The following is a 15,420-nucleotide window of genomic DNA, read 5'->3' as shown; positions in this document are numbered from 1 at the left end:
AGGAAATAAATATATTGACTATTTTGATTATTTCAGATGCTAAAAGAGTTTTTATCTTATTGCTTAATGATTAGGTAAGAAATATCTTCATTAGTTTTTGTAATCCATAAGACATTCTAGAGGACTGACAGTGTGTGAGCAGGTTCTACAACTGGAGGATCTACTAGACATGACTGCCACCTTGTGGACAGTAGAACACTAGTCAAGGAAAATGTTATATTAACTAAATTACTAAATTACATTAACTAGATACTCACACAGTTCAGTCATTGTGTTGGTGGTGGTAGTGTATGGGAGTAAAACAGTGTCACCAGGCAAGCGCTGGGGTGCTGCGCGCGCACACTGCCCCCTTGTGGCACTGTTTGGAAATACCGCTCTTATTTTAAAACGCATTCATTTGTTTAGCACCAGTACTAAATAAATGTAGTATTGTACCGTTTTGAAGAACTATCAAGATATTTTGTTAGTATCGGTATATCGTGCAACACTAGTTCCAAGTGCACCCTGCCCGTGTGCAAGGTGCACAGACATTTAATGGTCATCTGTGAGGGATGTAAAGAATGAGATAACAATTTGTGCTCTAGTTATGTGTTAAGCTGTATTTTATTTATTTTTTGGTCACATTTCTGCAGTTTAAAGTTCACTGTTAGCATTTTCTTTTTTAATTCCCGTCCTGGTTCTGTTATTAAGTTCTTTTTTTCTTGTGTTCTGTTTCAGATTTACTTCCTGTCTTTTTGTGCTACACCTGTGTATTTCTGTATTGTTGTTCATCCCTGCCTCCTGGTTTTTTCTCCACCAATCCATGTTCTGTTCACTCCCCTTACCTGAGCTTCTCTTACCTGTTCCTCATCCCTCATCCTATTTTCTGTTAGTTTCAGTCTTTTTCTGTGTTCAAATCTTGCCTATATTCTTTTTCATTATATTAAAAAATGCTTTGTTCAACCTCCCTCTGCCTATGGCAGGGGTGTCCAAACTATGGCCCGCGGGCCATTTGCGGCCCGTTTCCTTTTTTAGAGCAGCCCGCAAGGTATTTTAGAAATAGAATGAAAGTTGGCCTGCTGTTAAGCAGGATTTTATAATGTGAGATTTAAAGTTTGAACGCTAGGTGTCAGAAACGGGCCAAAGAGTATAAAAGCGGAGAGAGTGCAGTTTTAGCGCAGAAAAATGGGCCAAAGAGTCTAAAAACGGAGAGAGTGCAGTTGTAGCGCAGAAAAACAGGCCAAAGAGTCTAAAAGCGGAGAGGGTGTGCAGTTGTAGCGCAGAAAAACGGGCCAAAGAGTCTAAAAGCGGAAAGAGTGCTCAGTTTTAGCGCAGAAAAACGGGCCAAAAAGTCTAAAAGCGGAGAGTGTGCTCAGTTGTAGCACAGAAAAAACGGCCAAAGAGTCTAAAAGCGGAGAGGGTGCGCAGTTGTAGCGCATAAAAAAGGGGCCAAAGAGTCTAAAAGCGGAGAGAGTGCTCAGTTGTAGCGCAGAAAAATGGGCCAAAGAGTCTAAAAGAGGAGAGGGTGCGCAGTTGTAGCGCAGAAAAAAACGGCCAAAGAGTCTAAAAGCGGAGAGGGTGTGCAGTTGTAGCGCAGAAAAACGGGCAGAAGAGTCTAAAAGCGGAGAGGGTGTGCAGTTGTAGCGCAGAAAAACAGGCCAAAGAGTCTAAAAGAGGAGAGAATGCTCAGTTGTAGCGCAGAAAAAACGTCCAAAGAGTCTAAAAGTGACGAGGCTGAAGTTAGCGTCTTATTCGCCAGTGTCTTATTCGGATTTTCCGGTCCACCTTAAAACGTCGAAATACCAATTATTCGCCAGTAGAGAGCAAAGTTGAGCCAAGCTAAACGAGTTTGGCATTTAGGGCATACATATTGAGAATACATTGCCTGTTCTGGGTATTTCCAGTTGCCCTAACTCCAGATTATCAAATAGTCCGTTGAATTTGACACCACATTATGAAAATAGAACTATTATTCTATGTATAGACTAAAGAGATAAAAATATTACTGTACAGTTTTTTATTATCATGACCCTCTGAACTTGGCATTTGAGAAGATTAAAGAAGAATAAATTCCCTGTTCTGCATATTCCCAGATGACTTAAATCCAGATTGTTAAATAGTCTGTTGAATTCGACACCACATTATGAAAGTAGAACTATTAGACTGTGATTAGTCTTAATAACTAAAAATATTACTGTACAGTTTTTTTATTATGACCCTCTAAACGTGGCATTTGAAAAGATTGAAGAAGAATAAATTGCCTGTTCTGCATATTCCCAGATGACTTAAATCCAGATTAACAAATAGTCTGTTGAATTTGACACCACATTATGAATCTAGAACTATTAGACTGTGATTAGTCTTAATAACTAAAAATATTACTGTACAGTTCTTTTATTATGACGCTCTGAACTTGGCATTTCAGAAGATTGAAGGAGAATAAATTGCCTGTTCTGCATATTTCCAGTGACCCTAACTCCAGATTAACAAACAGTCTTTTGAATTCGACACCACCTTATGAAAATAGAACTATTAGACTGTGATTAGCCTTAATAACTAAAAATATTACTGTACAGTTTTTTATTATGACCCTCTGAACTTGGCATTTCAGAAGATTGAAGGAGAATAATTTGCCTGTTCTGCATATTTCCAGTGACCCTAAATCCAGATTTTCAAATAGTCTGTTGAATTTAACACCAGGTTATGAAAGGGGAACTATTACACTGTGATTATTCTTAATAACTAAAAGTATTACTGTACAGTTCTTTTATTATGACGCTCTGAACTTGGCATTTGAAAAGATTGAAGAAGAATAAATTGCCTGTTCTGCATATTTCCAGATGCCCTAAATCCAGATTAACAAATAGTCTGTTGAATTCGACACCACATTATGAAAGTAGAACTATTAGACTGTGATTAGTCTTAATAACTAAAAATATTACTGTACAGTTTTTTTTATTATGACCCTCTGAACTTGGCATTTGAGAAGATGTCAGTATAATAAATTGCCTGTTCTGCATATTCCCAGATGACTTAAATCCAGATTGTTAAATAGTCTGTTAAATTTGACAAAGAATTATGAACATATACCTATTAGACTGTGATAAGCCATAATAACTAAAAATATTACTGTACAGTTTTTTTTATTATGACCCTCTGAACTTGGCATTTGAGAAGATTAAAGAAGAATAAATTGCCTGTTCTGCATATTCCCAGATGCCCTAAATACAGATTATTAAAAAGTCTGCTGCATCCGACACCACATTATGAAAACATACCTATTAAACTATGAGTAGCCTTAATAACTAAAACTATTTGTGTGCAGTTTTTTTATTATGACACTCTGAACTTGGCATTTGAGAAGATGTCAGTAGAATAAATTACCTGTTCTGCATATTCCCAGATGACTTAAATCCAGATTGTTAAATAGTCTGTTAAAGTTGACACAGAATTATGAACATATACCTTTTAGAGTGTGAGGAGCCTAAATAACTAAAATATTACTGTACAGTTTTTTTTTATTATGACCCTCTGAACTTGGCATTTCAGAAGATTGAAGGAGAATAAATTGCCTGTTCTGCATATTTCCTGTTACCCTAACTCCAGATTGTCAAACAGTCTGTTGAATTTGACACCACATTATGAAAATAGAACTATTAGACTTTGATTAGCCATAATAAATAAAAATATTACTGTACAGTTTTTTATTATGACCCTCTGAACTTGGCATTTCAGAAGATTAAAGAAGAATAAATTGCCTGTTCTGCATATTTCCAGTTACCCTAACTCCAGATTATCAAATAGTCTGTGAATAGACTAAAGAACTAGAAATATTACTGTACCTTTTTTTATCACTCTCTGATCTTAGCACTTATTGAAGTAGACAAAATTGCCTGTTCAACATGTTTCTAGTTGCTCTTATTATACATTATCAGTCTGTTAAAATGCATGCTTATTTCTCACCTCTATAGTACTATATTTCATGCAAGTAAAAACTGAAACATTTTGTATAAATTGCATTATTAGTTATCATTGTAATATTTCTTTCTGACACGTTCAGTGCCTTGCAAAAGTATTCTTTTGCCACATTTCAGGCTTCAAACAAAGATATGAAATTGTATTTTTTTTTTTGTGAAGAATCAACAACAAGTGGGACACAATCGTGAAGTGGAATGAAATTTACTGGCTATTTTAAACTTTTTTTTAGAAATAAATAACTGAAAGGTGAGGCATCCAACATTTTTCGGCCCCTTTACTTTTAGTGCAGCAAACTACAAGACCAAGGAACAAACCAGGCAGGTCTGAGATACTGTAGTGGAGACGTTTAAAGCTGGATTTGAATACAAAAAGATTTCCCAAGCTTTAAACATCTCAATGAGTACTGTGCAAGGGATCATATTGGAATGGAATGAGTATCAGACCACTGCAAATCTACCAAAATGGAACTTTTTGGCCAAAATGCAAAATGTTATGTTTGCCGTAAAAGTGACACAGCTTATCCCTGAACAGCGTCATGGTTTGTACTGCTTGTCTTCAGCAGGGACAGGGAAGATGTTTAAAATTGATGGGAAGATGGATGGAGCAAAACAGAGGACCATCTGGAAGAAAACCTGAGACCTGGGACAGATTTGTCTTCCAACAAGACAACGATCCAAAATATAAAGCAAAATCTACAATGGAACGGTTCACAAATAAACGTATCCAGGTGGTTGAATGGCCAAGTCAAAGTCCAGACCTGAATCCAATCAAGAGTCTGTGGAAAGAGCTGAAAACTGCTGTTCATAAACCAACGCTCTCCATCCAACCTCACTGAACTCCAGCTATTTTGTAAGGAAGACTGGGCAAAAGTTTGAGTCTCTCCATGTGCAAAACTGATAGAGACAAACCCCAAGCGACTTGCAGCTGTAATCACAGCAAAAGGTGGCGCTACAAAGTATTACTGCAAGGGGGCCAAATAATATTGCACGCCCCACTTTTCAGTTTTTTCGTTAAAAAAAAGTTTAAAATATCCAATAAACTTCACAATTGTGTCCCACTTGTTGTTGATTTTTCACAAAAAAAAATACAATTTAATATCCTAATGTTTGAAGCTTGAAATGTGGCAAAAGGTGGAAAAGTTCAAGGGAGCTGAATACTTGCCAAGCACTGTAACTGTGAAACAATCTACACATGCCCAAATTTATCTGCAAAGCATGTTCAGTAGAAAAAGTGTAATTTATTTGAAAAACAAATGACAGAAAAAAACACACAAAACTATATATACATAGTAAATATATATATATATATATATATATATATATATATATATATATATATATATATATATATATATATATATATATATAGGGTTTTTTTTTCCAAATAAACATTTTTTTTTCTACTGTTCATGCTTTGCAGATAAATTTGTGCATGTGTAGATTTTATATATATAAATTCACTTATATAAAGTTTTTTTGTGACTTTAAAGGGAGACCATGACAGTAGTGCTTCCAACTAATATATGTACATATATTTCAGGATGTGGTGCATCCCTGGAAACAGTCACTTTGGATCTGAAATATAATATTAAAAAATACAGCTTTTTGAAAAGAAAGTGGTCTTGTGGCACAACTTGCCCCCAGTGCAGGGTAAGTTGTGCTTTTGGAGAGAATACATTGGGGTAAATTGTGCCATTGATTGCTGAAATAAAACAGTATATATTGATCTCAGAAACTGTAATGCTATATAAAAGCTGGACAAATTCAATACAAAATTACTAATTTAAGGTTTATTTAAAGTTACTTTACAACATCAAAGGCCAATTTGAGCACACCAAAGGTCGATTTTCTAAAACAAGGCCTAGCAAAACAATCACGTCCTAGCAAAGATTAAAGGTTTATTAGCATAATTGGCATATCTCTTAATTTGTCCCTTATTGAACTATTGCAGTTTACATTCACATTTGCAAAGGTTGTTACCCAACTACCCAATTTTGCTTCTCTGTGAACTATCTGCTAACTGATAATGAGCCGTTCCTGGGGAAATAATTATTAATGCTCCCTATTAATTATTCTTTTTTAATTAATGCACATTTAACCCAACCTGCTTTTTCCTCTCTGATCCAGCTGGCAGGGATATCGATGTCTTTTCTTTGTGCATACTCAAACTTTTTTGGTCTAAAATTAAGAATGTCACATAGTTTTAGTGATAAGTAAGAATACAATATACAATTACTCATAGTGTAGCTTACCAAAGCACTAAAACATGTGTGAAATATTTTGAAAGTTGTCTATAACACCTTTTTTTGTGCATGCTTCGCAGAGTACTTTATGCGTGGTAGTATTACAATGCTACCAATTTTGTAATAGGTAAGGATTCAAATATGACACACACTTGCATAAAATATTGTTATATAGAAATGGGAAATAAGCTTGAATTTCAACAGACTGATAATGTGGAGTAAGATCAACTGGAAATATGCAGAACAGGCTGTTCATTGTCAATGAATGTTTTCAAATGCAGAGTTCAGAGGGTCATAATAAAAAATGGTACAGTAATATTTCTAGTTCTGTAGGCAATTCACAGTATAATAGTTATATTGTCATAATGTTGTTTCAAATTCAACAGCCTTTTTGATAATCTGGACCTAGGTAAACAGGAATCATGCAAAACAGGCCATTTGCTCTTATTCAGTGTTGCTTAAGTGCTAAGTTCAGAGTGTCATAACAAAAACATTGTGCAGAAATATTTCTAGTTCTTTAAGCTATTCATAGTCTAAATGTTCTATTTTGATAGATTGTGTGAAATTCAACAGACTATCTGGATTTAGGGCAACTGGAAATATGCAGAACAGGCAATTTATTGTACTGACATCTTCTCAAATGCCAAGTTCAGAGGGTCATAATAAAAAAAAAACTGTACAGTAATATTTTTAGTTATTAAGGCTAATCACAGTCTAATAGTTCTATTTTCATAATGTGGTGTCGAATTCAACAGACTGTTTGTTAATCTGGAGTTAGGGTAACTGGAAATATGCAGAACAGGCAATTTATTCTCCTTCAATCCTCTGAAATGCCAAGTTCAGAGGGTCATAATAAAAAAACTGTACAGTAATATTTTTAGTTATTAAGACTAATCACAGTGTAATAGTTCCCCTTTCATAAGCTGGTGTTAAATTCAACAGACTATTTGATAATCTGGATTTAGGGTCACTGGAAATATGCAGAACAGGCAAATTATTCTCCTTCAATCTTCTGAAATGCCAAGTTCAAAGGGTCATAATAAAAAAAACTGTACAGTAATATTTTTAGTTATTAAGGCTAATCACAGTCTAATAGTTCTACTTTCATAATGTGGTGTCGAATTCAACAGACTATTTAACAATCTGGATTTAAGTCATCTGGGAATATGCAGAACAGGGAATTTATTCTCCTTCAATCTTCTCAAATGCCAAGTTCAGAGGGTCATAATAAAAAAACTGTACAGTAATATTTTTAGTTATTAAGGCTAATCACAGTCTAATAGTTCTATTTTCATAAGGTGGTGTCAAATTCAACAGACTTTTTGTTAATCTGGATTTAGGGCATCTGGGAATATGCAGAACAGGCAATTTATTCTTCTTCAATCTTTTCAAATGCAAAGTTCAGAGGGTCATAATAAAAAAACTGTACAGTAATATTTTTAGTTATTAAGGCTAATCACAGTCTAATAGTTTTACCTTCGTAATGTGGTGTCAACTTCAACAGACTATTTGAAAATCTGGATTTAGGGTCACTGGAAATATGCAGAACAGGCAAATTATTCTCCTGCAATCTTCTGAAATGCCAAGTTCAGAGGGTCATAATAAAAAAAACTGTACAGTAATATTTTTAGTTATTAAGACTAATCACAGTCTAATAGTTCTACTTTCATAATGTGGTGTCGAATTCAACAGACTATTTGTTAATCTGGATTTAGGGCATCTGGAAATATGCAGAACAGGCAATTTATTCTTCTTCAATCTTTTCAAATGCCAAGTTCAGAGCGTCATAATAAAAGAACTGTACAGTAATACTTTTAGTTATTAAGAATAATCACAGTGTAATAGTTCCCCTTTCATAACCTGGTGTTAAATTCAACAGACTATTTGAAAATCTGGATTTAGGGTCACTGGAAATATGCAGAACAGGCAAATTATTCTCCTTCAATCTTCTGAAATGCCAAGTTCAGAGGGTCATAATAAAAAACTGTACAGTAATATTTTTAGTTATTAAGGCTAATCACAGTCTAATAGTTCTATTTTCATAAGGTGGTGTCGAATTCAAAAGACTGTTTGTTAATCTGGAGTTAGGGTCACTGGAAATATGCAGAACAGGCAATTTATTCTCCTTCAATCTTCTGAAATGCCAAGTTCAGAGCGTCATAATAAAAGAACTGTACAGTAATATTTTTAGTTATTAAGACTAATCACAGTCTAATAGTTCTAGATTCATAATGTGGTGTCAAATTCAACAGACTATTTGTTAATCTGGATTTAAGTCATCTGGGAATATGCAGAACAGGGAATTTATTCTCCTTCAATCTTCTCAAATGCCAAGTTCACAGGGTCATAATAAAAAAACTGTACAGTAATATTTTTATCTCTTTAGTCTATACATAGAATAATAGTTCTATTTTCATAATGTGGTGTCAAATTCAACGGACTATTTGATAATCTGGAGTTAGGGCAACTGGAAATACCCAGAACAGGCAATGTATTCTCAATGTGTATGCCCTAAATGCCAAACTTGTTTTGCTTGGCTCAACTCTGCTCTCTACTGGCGAATAATTGGTATTTCGACGTTTTAAGGTGGACCGGAAAATCCGAATAAGACACTGGCGAATAAGACGCTAACTTCAGCTTCGTCTAAAAGTGGCGAGAATGCGCAGTTGTAGCGCAGAAAAAGGGCAGGAGTCTAAAAGTTGCCGTAATTAAGGAGTTTAATACTAAGAGACATCATGAAATGAAACATCAATTTGAAAAATCTTACTTTACACAACATTGTCAAAGATAAAGATATTAAGTCAAGTAAAATGGTGTGTAAATGAAAATAATCAGGAAAATGTATTATTTAAAGTGGTATATTTCATTATTTGTTTTATTACAGAGTCCAATGCTCGTGACTTCAAATATATTTATACTTCTGGCCCCCAACAAAAAAAGTTTGGACACCCCTGGCCTATGGTAACTGCATTTGTGTCAACTTGCTTAACCACCCTAACAATCTGACAATATGTGTCAGACAAAATGACAAACATGTTAAAATACTGAATAAATGTTTGGCTCCACTCACTGCTAAAGAAACTACTTAAAACTAATGATTATAGTGTTAAGTTACTTTATTTTGTATCACATTTGGGTGAATGGGTCATTTTTGATCCATGTGTGTAAATTTAGTATAGTAGAATACATTTTGTATTAAAGTAAAAAAAAAAACATAATGATAAGTGGTAATCAAAAACAACATCATTAAATAACATGTGGAATATTCAATCATAAAATAAACTGATTTCAAAAGATAAAACAAAGAAAAACCCAGCCAGCAAAAAATAACATGTGGGCAATTAATGCAGGTCATTTTAAACCTATGTTGCGCATTAGAGGGGGTGTCCATTATCTGCGCATCAAAGGATTAATATCCCTAAGGTGAGAAAGCTTTACTTAAACAACACATAATGGCTTAGAACTTTAAAATCAGTCACGTATTAGAAGCACTGAATATTTTGTTTATGCAAGCTTCAGCAATATTGCAATTAGTTAAGCAGTGCAAGTTTCCATATTGTATACTTCTCTGCATATTCCTATGGCTTTCTGCTTCCATTTGTGTCATATTTGCACAATGTGAAAAAAACTATACCCAAATACAGCAATTTAGTTGTTTGTGTTAAAAAAATTATAAACTTCGAATTTATATTTGTGCAAATTGCATTTATATTTATTTAAGTAGTTTAATACACATAAGACTGATGTAAACTGCACTGAATGTCCACAAGAGGGCAATTACCTTGGCTCATAATCTGGGGCTATTTTATTACAGAAAACACACTTCAGGAGCGTTCCATCAGATATACAGATATATTAGTCCTTTAATTCTCCAAAATAGCAGGGGTCTGATATTTACACACCCCTTATGGACATAAAAATCATAACAATTATTATTACACAACATAAAACTTTAATAGAACAAAACCATTTTTGGATAAGGTGAGGCAGTCAAGATAAGTTATAGTTGTTTGGAGGAGTAAAAGTGAGGCAGTTAATTCCAGGGACCAGTGGTTAAGCATGATGGTGGTAGCATACTACATTAACATGATTTTTACTGTTTGTAGTTGTTGACAACAACAAGTTATTTAACTGACTGCAGTGAGTAGCTTCTAATTTGTTAAACAACAAAGTGAAAAGGGTTAGAAGGGTTAAATTATTGCATCAAACAGAGTAAACAGATTAAGTTCAGGTTTACCCTGTTCCAGAGTGACAGAGCATCAGGGTAATAAGAGAGGCGATGAACCCATCATGCCTAGTGTCTACTGTACATGCGTGTTGGGGCAGTGCTATGTTTGCAGTGTTTGCTGAAGTTATGTTCCCAAAAAATGAAGTCAGCTTACTACCAAATCTCTCCTAATTAATACAAAAAATGTATGCATCTCTGGACAAAAGAAATGTTGTGACATTGCACTGAAATTGCATTGCATTGAACTGAAATATTCTACTTCTTACACCAGGGGGCAGCCTGGAACCATGAAGCCAAGTCCAGCTTATAAGTGTAATGCACTATTAAACATTAAATTTTCTTTCAGTGTAGGGTTCTTTTGAAAGCTCATTTATAAAAAACAAGAAAAATCTTTTGAAAGTTCAAATTTCAAAACCTCAAGCACGTAAAGTTTTAATTCCAATTGAATCACTTATCTGTGCTTCTATCTTGACTTTGTGTCCAAGACAAAAACCATTCGGTTTGAAACGTGCGGGATGGACCCATAAATGATCATCAGAATAAAGTCAGGGTTTGCTTCAAAGATAATTTGGGAAATAATTCAGGTGTATTAAATGAGTCATCACCCTCTGAGGCTCTCTGAGGCCTTCAGAAAAAAGGTTGTAGATACAGATGAGTCTGAAAAGGGATCTCTCAATTAACTGTTCCACAAAATCATTTTAAAGTAAAAAACTTGCCAAAAATTAGCAAATTCTTTCAAACTCTCCTATACATCTACAACCCAAAATCAAAAAAGTTGTCAGAATATGGAAAATGCAAATAAGAAAAGCTGCAGTGTTTCTTACATTTACTTCTGTGTGTAGGTATTTCTATTGTTTTTACTGTTTTTTTTTTTTTTTTTTTTTTTTTTTACCATACTTTAATTTTTCTAATTAACAACACATTTTTATACCTGAGTAAATACAAAAAGCAGGTTTAAAATGATGGTTACATTTATTTTAAAAAATCTATCTAAACCAATCTGACCCTATGTGAAAAAAGTATTTACCCCCTAAACCTAATAACTGTTTGTGCCATCAATATATTTTTTAAATTCAGCCACATTGGAGGGTTTTCGAACATGTACAGCCGGTTTCTTAATCAGACTTTGACTAGAACACTCCAAAAACCTTAATTTTGTTTTTTTCAGCCATTTCGAGGTGGACTTGCTGGTATGTTTTGGATCATTGTCCCTCTGCAGAACTCAAATTCGCCTTAGCTTAAGGTCAAAAACTAAAGGTCAGACATTCTTCTTCCGGATTTTCTGATAAACAGCAGAATTCATAGTTCCATCAATTACAAGTTATCCAGGTCCTGAAATAGCAAAGCAGTCCCAGGTCATCACACCACCACCACCATGTTTTACGTTCAATATGATGTTCTTTCTCTGTAACAATGAGTTAGTTTTACACCAGATGTAAAGGGACACACACCTTTCAAAAACGTTCTGGGGATCATCAAGATGTTTGTTGACATATGCAAAATGGGCTCAGTCTCTCTCTTATTATTGAATCAGTGAGGCCTGCAGTTCTTTAAATGTTATTCAGGGTTTTTTTTAGGACCTCCTGGATGAGATGTCCATGCCCTTTTGGAGGGATTTTGATAGGCTGTCACTCCTGGGAAGGTTTACTACTGTTTTATGTTAACATCATTCATGTATAATAATGGTTGTTCCTAAAGCTTCAGAATATGACTTTGTAACCTTGACTGATAGATATCAGTGAGTTGGGTTTCTCATCTGTTGTTGAATTTATTCATATGGGGGCATAATGTGTAGCTTTTTGAGATCTTTTATCCTGTTTTAAGTTGTCAGACAGGTTCTATTAAATGATTATTGGATTTTACAGTTGTGGCAGTAATCAGGCCTGGTTGTGGCTTGTAAAACTCAGCTTTCCAAAAAATGTGTTGATCCCAGTTAATTCAAGTATAAGTAAGACAAAAAACAAAATAAAATTTTCACTTCATTGTATATAGAGTTCACCCCTGCATTCAGGTGTTTAATGATTTCAAACAGCTGATGTAAACTGATGATTATAATCATGATTTGGTATTAAAGCAGTATCCATCAAAGGCTTTGAGAGGAAAAGAGGGTCAAAGGGTCTCCAATTTGTAACAAATGTATGAAAAAATATTATAATGTTTCTCAAAGGAACACAATTTTCGGTTGGACCTCTTTGATTACAGCACTGTCACATAATTTATTTATATCCAAAATTGCATTAATTTTAAGTCTTTTACAGGACATCCCAAAGATTCTCAATGGGGTTAAAGTCTGGACTCACAATCTGAATCCTGACATTGTCATCTTGGAATATGGCCGTGTCATCAGGAAAGAAAAAATCCATTGATGGAATAACCTGGTCTATATTCAGTATATTCAGGTGGTCAGCTGACCTCATTCTTTCAGCACATACTGTGGCTGAACCTAAACCTGACCAACTGCAGCATCACTAGATCATGGCATTGCCCCCACAGACTTGTACAGTAGGTGCTAGGCATCATGGATGCATCACTTTAGCTGCCTGATACTCCATCATACTGGAACAGAGTAAACTTGGACTCCCTAGCAAACTGTCTACTTTAGTCCCAATCATGCATTGAGTCCCATTTGCTCTTACCTTCACTATTAAACATATCTCTAAGATCTAGTGTTGTTTTTCAACCATTTGATTTTTACCAGTTTCATCTCCTTAGATGTTTGCTCTGTTTAACGTTTTTGCATGCTGAAACATAAATACCCATGCAGTATTTATTTAATAGGAGGCTGTTATCTATTTTCTTAGTCAAATCTACATAGTGACCTTTTTTTTTTTTACCAGGCAGTGTAATTTAACCATTTAAGGAATCTGAATGAATTTCAATGTGTAAAGGGCACAAGACTGACCTGCACACCTCCAATCAAGAATGATAATTTATCAATAGCTCATTGAACCACAAGAGCACTGTGAATACTTTAGCAAAACTTTATTAAGAACTACATTCACAGTTACAATCACAAATGCCATTTAAATCGTTACTGTGCAAAACAGATCCTTAAGTTACTCATGTTCAAAAGCATTATTTTCTCTTTTCTCAGAAGCATCTGGGATGGACCATCACACAATGGAAATGTATGCTGTGCTCAGATGAGTATTCAGATTTCCAGATCTTTTTGGAAGAATGGATGTCATGAGCTTCTGACTTAACATTCAGGCTGTTATCAGCAACAAATCCAAAAGCCAGGGTATGTCATGGTATGGAGTTATGCCAGTATAATTTAGTAATGCAGAACAAATGCAGAAAATTACACAGAGATCTACTAGCAACATATGCTGCTATCAGAAGCACATATTTTACAAAGATGCTCATTTATTTTTTTAAACAAGATGATACTGCAAAAAAAAAAAATCTCAATACCAAACATCTTTTAAATGTGAAGAAATAGTTATAAAAAATGGTAAATGCTTTACTGCCCACTTTTGTTTTGGAATGTATTGCATGCAATAAATAAAGATTGTTTAAATGAAAATCAAATTGTGCAATAAAAAATATTTTTAATTAAGCGTGCTTATATTTTCACAAATGTATCATTTTACATCTTGCAATTTAATCTTAGAAAACCTCTACACCAAAACTCTCCCTCCCTAATCTATAGCTTGGGAAGCATTAGTGAGAATGACTTCTATTAAGTTTTGTTTTTATTAGTTGCCTCACTGCATCACTTAGCCACCTACCACAGATGGTATTGCAGATTCCATAGGGTAGGTAGGAACAATCTGATCATTTTCACAGTTTCCTTTTGATGCATAAATAAGTTTAGTAAGTTATTATAAGAAAGGACAGTCATTAAACAATTGGTAGGTTTCACACTAAACATTTCTGTACCAACAAAATATTTAAAATAGATTTGGTCTGGAAACTGGCTAGGATCTTAATGTGCTTCTTCTTAAACCACTCATTTGTGTTCTGGCTGGGACCAAGATTCAAGATTCAACAGAACATGACCCTGTTAATCAAACCCTCAATGGTGATGAAGTTATCCAGTACCATAAGAAAAATAACAGCCCAAAACTTTTATATTTTATGAGCCTTTTTCAGCAGAGGGACTACAGGATCTCAATCCACTATGGTGAAGTGTGCTACTAATGTTTTTTGAGATCATTAACAAGCTCATCATCTTTTCCTCAGAAAAAATCTTACCACATGAAGTGAGATCTTGTATCGAGCTCAAGAGCGTGGGTGATTGACTGTAATGTTGTATTTCTTCCATTTTCAAATTATCGCACCAGCAGTGCTCTCCTTCTCAACACGCTTCTTGCTGATGGTATTCTGTATTCTTTCCCCAATGTTTTTTGACAGTGCTTTGGTCTTGCCCATATTGTTTGAGAAGTTTAAATGGAAGACGCCTGACTCTATGACAGGATTTTCTTTTTACAAATTAAGATTGCTTGTAGGTAAATAACTGGTCTGTGGGTGTCAGAATTCTGCCTGCTAGGGATTTTTAAAATAAACCTAACATCAATTTTTAGACTGTCCATTTCTTTGTAAAGGGATAAACTAACAAATTCAGCAGGGGGTCAAATCATTATTTTGCCCACTGTATCTGCAGATATTTATGTGCAATATATGTGCAATTGAAAACTCACATTATACTACAGGGAACATTCCAGCAGGGCAAATAAAGATCCAATGGGATGTATTTTTATATAAAACTGGATGATTATGTTATGTGTGTAATATCACAAAATAACAAAAGTAGCTGATAAATTAATACAATGCATTGTCCCTGTAGTTGCCATTATTTATTTTATGACACTTTAGGTCATAAAGAACCCCATTTCAACCTTGAACATTGAATAAAGGCACACAAAGTGTGATTACTGACTAATCTATTCCTCTAAAGAAAGGTTAGTGTGAACCAGTCCATGATGTAAACAACTTTCAGAAGACTTTATGAGATCGTCTATAGAGTTGGAAAAGTTGGAAAAGGCTATAA

The sequence above is a fragment of the Astyanax mexicanus genome, chromosome 1 (genome assembly GCF_023375975.1).
Source record: "Astyanax mexicanus isolate ESR-SI-001 chromosome 1, AstMex3_surface, whole genome shotgun sequence".
Classification (NCBI taxonomy): domain Eukaryota; kingdom Metazoa; phylum Chordata; class Actinopteri; order Characiformes; family Acestrorhamphidae; genus Astyanax; species Astyanax mexicanus.
This window is presented reverse-complemented; position numbering follows the sequence as displayed.